Source organism: Myotis yumanensis, unplaced genomic scaffold (genome assembly GCF_028538775.1).
Source record: "Myotis yumanensis isolate MYYU_CA2020_CCGP unplaced genomic scaffold, mMyoYum1.0.hap1 SCAF_17, whole genome shotgun sequence".
Lineage (NCBI taxonomy): Eukaryota > Metazoa > Chordata > Mammalia > Chiroptera > Vespertilionidae > Myotis > Myotis yumanensis.
The window spans coordinates 16,435,508-16,445,628 of record NW_027223768.1 but is presented as its reverse complement, the minus strand read 5'-3'; positions in this window follow the sequence as shown (position 1 = coordinate 16,445,628).

The window sequence follows — 10,121 nt, the reverse complement described above, 5'->3', positions numbered from 1 at the left end:
GGTCACGGAAACAACAAATGGCACCAGAATTCTTTTTGGTGTTCCAGTGGTCTCTAATCTGACCAGGCAACCTCTTCAAAATGGCTTCTGTGACCTTTTGACATGTCCTAACTAATCTTTAGGCACAATAAGATATTCTAGGCTCACCTTGTATTTTTAGTCCCCCAATCCCAAAGCAGGCATTTCTACAATGAATCATAATTTTTTCATGGGAAATGGTATTCAGAAACCAAGCACTAAATATGCTGTTTTTAAATTTTTTAAAATATATTTTTATTGATTTCAGAGAAGGGAGAGGGAGAGAGAGAGAGAAACATCAATGATGAGAGAGAATCATTGATTGGCTACCTCCTGCACGCCCCACACTGGGGATCAAGCCCGCATCCCGGGCATATGCCCTGACTGCAAATCAAACCCTAACCTGTTTCAGAGGTCGATGCTCAACCACTGTGCCACACCGGGCTCACTGTTTTTAGACCCTATCAGTGGGTATCATGAGGTGATACGGATATCTCCAATTCCAGTCCAACACCATAGGGTTCTTCCTCAACTTTTCCCTTTTTCCAAGATGATAACCTTGATTCCTGACAATATCAACCCTTTTTACTAATTTGCTCTATCCTACAAAACACAAAACAGCTTCACAATTATGCTAATTCCACTACCAACAATAAACCTACTGCCCTAGCCGGTTTGGCTCAGTGGATAGAGCGTCGGCCTGCAGACTGAAGGGTCCTGGGTTCAATTCTAGTCAAGGGTACATTGCCTGGCAATGATCCTCGGGCTCGAATCTGTGGGACTATCCACGTTCTGAATCCTAAAACACTAACAATTGCTTTTGCAAACCCCGCTTGTAGCCAGAAGAGAGGAACAATTTTTTTTCTTCGGGCTTTAGTCAGTAGCTCGTTGGACATTTAATTTCAAGGACCCTGAGGATCACCCAGCGTGCTGCGCTGATCACTGTGTGCCGCGCTGACTTGGCCACGAGGGGCGCTGCCTTTCCTCAGTGGATGCCGTAAAGGAGCGCCTTGCAGCGGTTCGGTTTCCCGGGATGACACCCCTCCGCGGTGAGCGGCGCGGAAGCCGATATTCTTTACTCTGGGGTCACTCGGAATTCGGGGAGGTCCTGGGCCAGCAAGAGGCCCACACTGCCCAGGCCTCGAGCACTGGCTGTGGATGCTCTGCCTTCTGTCTCTCCCGTAAAGATCCCCTAAGATCATTGGAGGGGTCGCGCAGTCCCTTCCTGTGTCCTGAGAGTCCGGGCTGTGTCGGGGAAGCAGGGACGTGGGGGGGGGGGGGGGGGGGGTGTAGGAAAGGAGATGAAGGAAGCGGGAAGGAAAAGGAAGACTGGGAGAGGTGCAGCCGGAATGAGGAGGGGAATCCCAGGAAGTCCCACGTCCTGTTCTGAAGACATGAGAGCACGCAGGACGGTGCGGGGAGGACAACTGCAAAGGAGAGGCATACTTTTTCATTCTGGCAGGAATTTTGCCTCGGGGCAGGAGCCTCCAGGGATCCAGGTCTTTGCCCTGGCTGCCCAAACTGTTTCCTCTGAAAGCACTTCTCCAAGGGGCACTGGAATGGAATTTGATTCCTGGACAGTTTTTTTCTTTTTTCTTTTCCCCAAACCCAACTCTTACTAAAGCAGACCTTTTCTGGGCCCTGTGCAGAGCTGTACGCTCCACTCTCTCCAAATGTCCTGGGAAGAATGCCCAGGTAGCCACAGCAGCAATGCTGGGAGACCTGGCTCTGGGTAGCAGCTGCAACACTTTCCACCAGGGGGCGCTGGCCCAATGCACAGCTACTCCGGCCTAGACCCCTGAAAACTCTGTTCTTGGCTCCACAATGCTGCCCCCACCACGTCTGACACTGACCTCAGCCCACCCAGTGGTTCCTTCCCACGTACTTGCCCCTTTGTCTCAGTTTCTCTCTCTTCCCACCGCCCCATGCCAGCCCCAAGAGCCCTGAAAAGGGGACCCCAGCCTGAATTTGAGGAGCAGAGTGGGAGATGAGGAAGGGACGGCCTGCGGGGCTGGCATGGGCAGTGTGCAATGTGACAGTCACCAGTGCGGTCTGCTCTGCTCCCTGGGGGCTGACCCTTGCTCTTTTCCTGATGTGTTTGCTGCTGAGGGGTCCCCAGGGGCTCATTTGGAGCCAGGCAATGGGGCAAACTGGGTAAGGGCAGAGGTGAGACTCAGAGAAGACAGAGGAGTCTGCAGTGCCTGCGAGGCCTTTTCTGGGCCAGAGCCAATGGAAAAGGAGGCCACTCCCCACAGCCCCATCCACAGAGTTTATGAGCTTCCAATAGCAACAGCTCAAGAGCAGGGGAAACTGAGGCACCAGAGAACAAGGCTGGCTTCCAAGAACCCTCCCTTCCTGCACCGAATCCCTGGATGTCTCAGGATGGGACCTGTGTGGACTCCGCCCACACGGCAGCTCTACTCTAGGGCTATACCTGGGTTCCCCCAGGGGCTGGAGAGGGTGGTACTGCTGCTACAGGCCCCTTAGCAACCATGTGTGTGCCCAGGCCATGCTCCCCTAGCATACACTCCCTACTGGGATAGGGCAGACCGTCCTGAGACATTCCCCCTCCCAGCCTTGGCTGGACAAGCCAAGGAACAGGTAACCAGCAGGCAGGTGAGCATAAAGTCTCTCTCACCCCACTGCTCTCCAGCCCTCCTCCTCCCTCTGCCTCCATCTGACCTTGTTCTCAGGGCCTCTGAGGCCCGAACCCATGAACCTGAATAGTAGAGGTCAGTGGGAGTCCCCAGCTGACCAGGGAAACAGGCTCCTCCCCTGAACTTTGGTCTTGCTTAGTATCTGGCCTCAGGCCAAGAATACGGTTTCCCCTCCCCACGGCAGACTTCCTGCTGGCTGTAAACGGGAAATCCCAGAAGCTGAACTCACAGCCAGGCCAGGGCAGGGAGCTCTGTGCCCTCCTGCAGGCAGAGGGGGGTACCAGGTACTAGGGCTCTCAGCCCTAGGAGAAAAGGCTGAGGGCTGGGCTAGGGCATACCAAGGAGGAGGGACTAGGCCAGTGATGGCGAACCTATGACATGCGTGTCAGAGGTGACACTCGAACTCATTTTTTGGGTTAATTTTTCTTTGCTAAATGGCATTTAAATATATAAAATAAATATCAAAAATATAAATCTTTGTTTTAATATGATTGCAAACATAAAAAAATTTCTATATGTGACATGGCACCAGAGTTAAGTTAGGGTTTTTCAAAATGCTGACACGCTGAGCTCAAAAGGTTCTCCATTACTGGACTAGGAGATGAGAGAGGGTACTGGGGAGAAACCAGGGGATAAAGCCCAAGATGGAGCATTCTTGTGTATAGGGGTTTTATCATTGTTTGCCAGCTCAAGGGAGGGGATGGGGGCTGTGGGGAAGAGAGGAAGGAGAGGTGGGGGCTGGGGGAATGTAGAAGGAGGGGGTGAGGGCTGTGGGGGAGAGTGGAGGGAGGGGAGGGGGTAGAGGAAAAGTGGAGGGAGGGGTGGAGGCTGAGAGATAAGGCAGTATGCCAGATTTGTCTGTCAGGACCAGAGTGGGTGCTGCCAGCCCAGAAGAAAGGGATCATGATGGGCGGAGGTGAGCCCACTCTCCCCCCCACACCCCCACACACACCTCCGGTCTGCTGGGGGAATGGAGAAAAGAGGGAGTGGGGCAGAGAGGTGGCCATGACACCGAAAGCAAAATCCCCACAGGAAGAGAAGGTAGCAGAGTGTGGAGTGGTGCTGGGCATTGGAAGGATTATTCTTGTCCTGTTTCCCTAGAGATCTCTTTCTGGGCCCCCTCACAACAGCTGTGCTGTGCTCTTCCTCAGCACTCCCGCAGGTGGATTAGGGGACCATGCCCAAAATCCCAGTCAGGGGCAGGAAGCCAAGTCTTCCTTGCAGTGAGGACCACCCCTGCTCCCAATTCTCTCTCCCTCCTTTGCAGCCTACTGGCCCCTCTTGGCCAAAACTAGGCCTCCTTCTCCTCCTCCTCCAAAAAGCTCTCCTAGACTGACCCCTCCACACCCCACTCACTCCAAGGCTCCTCATCCTCACCACAATGAACAAACACCTTTTTCAGTTCTGGATGTTGATAAGTGGTCTGAGCACTGTGGTTTTCTGGGTGTGTCTCAGGTCTCTCCCATTAGAAGCAACTCCAGAGCAGGAACCTGGACTGGTCACAAGCCAGTCCTCGGGGAGGGGGGGAGGGGGGGTGGAAAGCTGCCAGTACATTTTTACAGTACACAATCCTAATTAAATGCCCCATCTCTCCATACTACCTATCTAAACCTAACCTTTGCATCTCCCCTTTCCCCACTTTCTTCTTAAGTCCAAGCCATCAACTTTCCCCACTTCCTGTTCTTTGCCAACAGCCCAGCCCTTCTCCCACTCACTCAGACTAGAAACCCGGAGTCTTCTTTCACTCTTTCCTCTGATACCCCAGATACAGGCTCATATCAAGCCCTGCCTTTTCCAGGGCTCTGATCCCAGTCACCTCATTTCAAGTCAACAAGCATTCCTGAGCACCTTCCAGGGGCTGGCTGATGTCAGGTACAGGTACACAAAAGGTGGGTTAGACACCAGCCTCAGAGGCAGTCAGCGCAGTCTAAATCAGACTATAATAAGTGTTAGACTAGCAGCACAGAGAGCTTTGGAATCAGAGAGGCTAATTCCCACCTGGGGGATGAGGAAGGTAGTCTGGACTGTTTCTGTTTTTCTTTCATTGAAAGGATGAAGTTCTGGCTCACAAGTGACTGGCTGGGTGGCCTTGAGCAATTTTCTCAAGCTCTGAGTCTTTGTTTCCTTAACAACAGTAAGTGAATGATAAAAATCTTTGCAGGATTTGGGTAGGATCAGCTATAACAATAGCAAGCATTTATTGGTTCTTCTTAGGTACCAAGCTCTGCCCTAAGCGTTTTACATTTATGTAGTTTGTCATTTTAACCTGGCCACCCCCCCCCTAGGAGGTTGGTGACATTATCATCCCTATTTTTAGATGAAGAAACTTGGGGAGGTTAGGTAAATGGTTCAATTCAGCCCAGCTAAAAAAGAAAAAAAAAATGGAGTTGATGCAAGACAGTGTTTCATAATCTAATCCTACTCACCCATGCAAGTTTATCTTCAAAATAATTGTGATAATAGCTAACTTTTTTTGAGCTCTACTCTGTGCCAGGCTCTATGTCAATTACTTGACTTGCATTTAGTCCTTAGCCTAATCCTGACTGGCAGATATTATCATATTATGAGACAGCTGAGGATTGGAAAGGTTAAGCAATGTTTAAAATAACACAGCTAGTTCCCTGAAGAGCCAGGCTGAAATCTGAGTCTGCCAGCACTCACCTGTGGCTCAGCCTGTCGTGTCACCTCCTAGACTCACACCGTCATTATGCTTGTTCTCCCTTCTGACCTTGTTAACACTCCCATCCACCCTCCACATCACCTCTGACTTGCCTCTTCCCTTCTTCAGATTCCTACTCACTGTTCAAGGCCCAACTCAAACACAACTAATTCTCTTGGGAAGCTCTGAATGCTAATTCATTCAAGCCACCCTGGCCTCTCCTCCCCCAGACAGCACATAGCACCTTCGTGATATATATTTTGGCACCGGCTCATATTTAATTGACAGTGTGTTTATATGTAATTTGGGATTGTCTTCTAATTATTTAATGTTTACAAATCTTAGATCCCCAATCAGAGTGCAAAATTTCCTTGAGGGCAAGAACCTTGACTTTCCCTTCACTTATTCTGTCTTCTCCCCTCATCAGCTTGCAGAGTGCTGGACACACAGAAAGAGCTCCTCCAGTAAATAGACACTTAAAAAGCACTAAGAGGCAAGAATTCCCAAGTTATTCATCACCTTCCTATCTTATTATATGGTTGTATATCTACACAGTATGTTACCCTGGCTGGATGCAGCAAAAACCTCACCTGAAGGCAGCTTTCCCGAGGGTTTCTGGGAGCCAGGGGTCCTTTGAGGACAGATCAGCCAAAGGACAGCTTCACCCACTGACAATGTGTCAAGTCATTGTCCTTCCCTCCTTCTTTGTTCTCTCTGAATGACAGTGCTGAGAGAGTTACCTAAGGGGAGGAGAAGCATAATGATAGGGCAGGGAGGGCATATAGGAGCTGCCACAGCACTCAAGCCCAGGGTGTCTCACCCTCCTGTGTCCCTGCAGTAACCACATAATCAGGCCAGGTTTTGTACGGAGACAATCCACACAGTGGCATTCAGAGGGATCTTGAAATTCTTCATCATATTCGAACATTTTCATTTTGCACCGGGCCCAGCAAATTATGCAGCCAGTCCTGCATATAATTCCTTCCACAACCCGGAGTCCAAGCAGATGAAGGTGGAAACACAGACTGGGGCCAACAGCCTGGACTCCTTCCTGGCTCTGCTACTTATGAGTGACAAGGGACTCATGGGACCAGTTGCCAGACCGCTCTCAACCAGCTCCCAGCTCTGTGTCACAGTTCCACAGTTTCCTCATCTATAAAGTGCAGATTCCCATAGTGTTTCCAGGAGGGTCATATAAGAATATGCATATAAGAATATGTAAAGAGCTCCATGTAGCACCCAGCACATAGGAAACACTTGATAAATGGCAGTCTTATGGATGCTATTGAGATTATTGCTGAGGCAGGAGACACAGATGGGAGTTAGAAACACAGATGACACTAGAAAGAGCTGGAGGTTTGGCCTTGGGACCAGGTGCCTCATACTCTGATTCAGAGATAAGAGTCCTAAGAGTCCAGGATCTCCCTCCATTATTAATTCAACTTTCTCTTCCTCCACTTTTCTAATCACACCTGTCCTGCTTCCTCAGCCAGGGCTGTGTGCTATCTCTGGGATTTTCTTATCATGTCTTGAACACGAACTGCTGGAAGCCGGTCCATCCTTGCTGCTTGACACAGTCGCTGCAGGAAAGAAACATCTGCACAGCATATGTTTCAAGGGACCTGGCATATATAGCACACTGTTCTTAATATGTTTGCTCCCCTTCTTGGCGCTATGTGTTTTAACCAAGGTCACCTCTCCGAGAAAGGTTGTTTCCCCAGGTAGGGATTTTTCCCTGAAGTTAGGGAGGGAATAAAACCCCTTAACTAAGTGCCAAGCGGGTAGTCAATCACTTAACTACGAACAATCACGCTTAAGCTACATAATCTTTACTCCCTGGAATGGAGATAAGAAATGCCCTAACCTTTGGAATAGAAATTGATAGGATTAAAATCAACTGGTATAAATACAGATGTAACAAGACAACAGAACACAGAACCTAGAAACAGAACCTAGCGAGAGAACCTGGCTGAAGAATCCAAAGACAGAACCTAGAAACAGAACCTAGAGAAGAACCTAGAGACAGGACTTGGCTAGAGATCCTATACAGAACCTAGAGACAGGACCTGGCTGAAGAACCTAGAAACAGAACCTGGATAGAACATGGCAAGAGAACCTGACTAGAACCTGGTGACTGAACCTGGCTGGAGATCCAAACCAGAACTTCTCTGGAGATCCCAACCAGAACTTCTCTGGAGATCCTGACCAGAACTTGGCTGGAGATCCTGGCTAGAGATCCTGGCTAGGCTGCTGATCAACTGAACGCTGTCTCCGTGTCATTCCTTCTTCGCCGACTCCGTCCACACCTTTGGGGACCCCTGGACCTGCTGGGGCTGGACCCCAGCAATGAACATGGAAACTTTGCACAAAATATTTGTTCCTAAATCTCTCTCTCTCTTCCCTTTCCAATGTGTACCTACCACCTCTTCCAAGAGGCCTTCGCTGACTAGTGCCTCTCTACGCCTCTCCTTGATTCCAGGACCAGTATTAAATTACAGGTGCCCATCCCTTGCTTAGCCGTAGCTTCTCCAACCACTGAGTAGAAGCAGATACCATTTCCCCATTAGAATATAACTGCCTGAGGACAGACAACCGACCCCTTTGAAGTTCTCTCAACATCAGAATGCCTCTCTCTGAGCTCTGAGCTCTGTATAAGCCCACTTCTCTGTGCTCAGTTTTCATTTTTGTCAAAGAGAGTGAAACATGCCTGCCCCTTTCTCACCATCTCAGAGTGATGGAAGGTAACTCAGAAAAACAAGCTGAACCTCTGGGAGTCAGGGTTTCAGAGAACTGCAAGATAAACATTACTGAAATGTGCTCTATCCTCCGCAACAAGGCTAGAGGAAACATCATGGTGCAGTAGAAAAATCCCTCAGGAAAAGAGCCCAGGAGGGCCAGGTTCTGAATCCCAGCTCTACTACTGACTTGTTAGGTCCTGAGCAAGAAATTTCCCCGTTACTTAGTTTTCCTGATTTGGGGTCCTGAGTGTTGGGGATGATGTCAACACATCCTAGACTGTGTATATGGCTGGCTCCTCCAAGATACGTTGGGCAGAGCTTTTATTTGTGTACTTATGATTGAAGGGAAATAGAGCTGGCCCTAAACTCAAGTTCTGGAAACTGTTTTGCTGTCTTCCTTTTCAATCCTTTTACCCTCTTCCAATATTTGGTGGGAGGGGAAAAGAAGGCCTCCTCTCCCAAATATTTCCCTAAATGTTTCTATGCAAACATGAAATAATTTTAATTAGTAGAGTCTACTCTTGTAGGAGTGAGATTAGTTTCAGTTAAGTGCCTTCCTAGATCAATTGAACTTTAGGCCTTTAATCAGTTAACAGTGATGTGATTGACTGTGTTCCATATTCCAATAGTTATCGCTGTGAATATTTTGATGGAGAAATAATGGGGAGCCCTGAAATTCCTTGTGCCCATTCAAAATATTGCAAATAAAAAAAATTGCAAATAAATCTTATTTTGTTCTTATTTGGTTCTGTTATCTATTGCTATATAATAAACCACCCTAAAATTTAGCAGCCTAAAGCTGGAGCCATTTTAATATATGTCAGAATTTAATGGGTCAGGAACTTGGACAAGACTTAGCTGGGCGATTATTCTGCTCCACATGGCATAGACTAGCGCTACCCAGTAGTATTCAGATGGTGGCTCAGCTGGGCTGGACAGCCTAAGATGACTTTTCTCAGATGGGTGGTATCTTGCCTGAGATGGTGGAAAGGCTGGACTCAGCTGGGTGCCTTTCCCTTTCCTTGTGGTCTCAAGGTCTTTGTATGTGCTTTCTCTAGAAGGGGGACTGGACTTCTTTGATGGTGGTTCAGGGTTTACAAGAGAAAAAAGTGGAAGCTGCAAGTCTTCTTAAAGATTAGGCCCCAAACTCACACAGTGTCACTTCTGTACTCTGTTGGTCAAGTCAGTCAAAGCCCAACCAAAATAAAGGAGAAGGGGGAAAAGACCCCACCTGTCCAGGGAAGGAGTATCAGAGAATGTGTGGCCATGTTTAATTCATCACAAAGATGTGTGGGAAAGGAGACCCGAGGCTAGGAGAATTGCTTTATATGAAAGTTAGTTTCAGACATGGCTGAGTTCCCTGAAGAAGGTAGTAAACATCTCAGCCTCTGAGATATCTGCCCTCTCTCTACCCTAAACCCAGCCAAGACTGATCAGATCCCAAGAGTTGTTCTTACTGGATAATTCAAATCCAGCCTGTAATCTAGAACCCACTCTACCCAAACACCCAATCCTCTTCTAGGATCCTCTACTTCCCATCTCCTAACAACTCCTGTCTTCTCCTTTGTCTTAAGGAATTCGTACCCTGCACTCCTTAGTCTTACTATTTTACAGGACTGGTTTCTCTAACCAGCATCATCACCATCTTCCATTTCATGGATACTTACTTTGTGCCAGGGTCTGTGCTGAGTACTTTATTATTACATTGACTCCCTGCATCAGGTTTATTCTTATTTTACAGATGATGAAATTGAGACCCAAAGAAATTATGCAACACACCTAAGTTCAAGTGGTCCAACTTAAAAGCAGGCTTTAAGCACAATGCTAAACATCTCCTCATCACTATCTACTGTTTAAATAATCCGCCCCATGTGAGGGCCTTTGCTGGGAGTGGCCAGAGAGAGGTCAATGGAGGAAAAAAAATAATATTGTAATAGCTATGTATGGGCCAGGGGGTACTTGAAATATTAGGGGGACCACTCTATAAAGTATATGATTGTCTAACCACTATGTTGTGCACCTGAAACTAATCAGAATAATATTGAATGC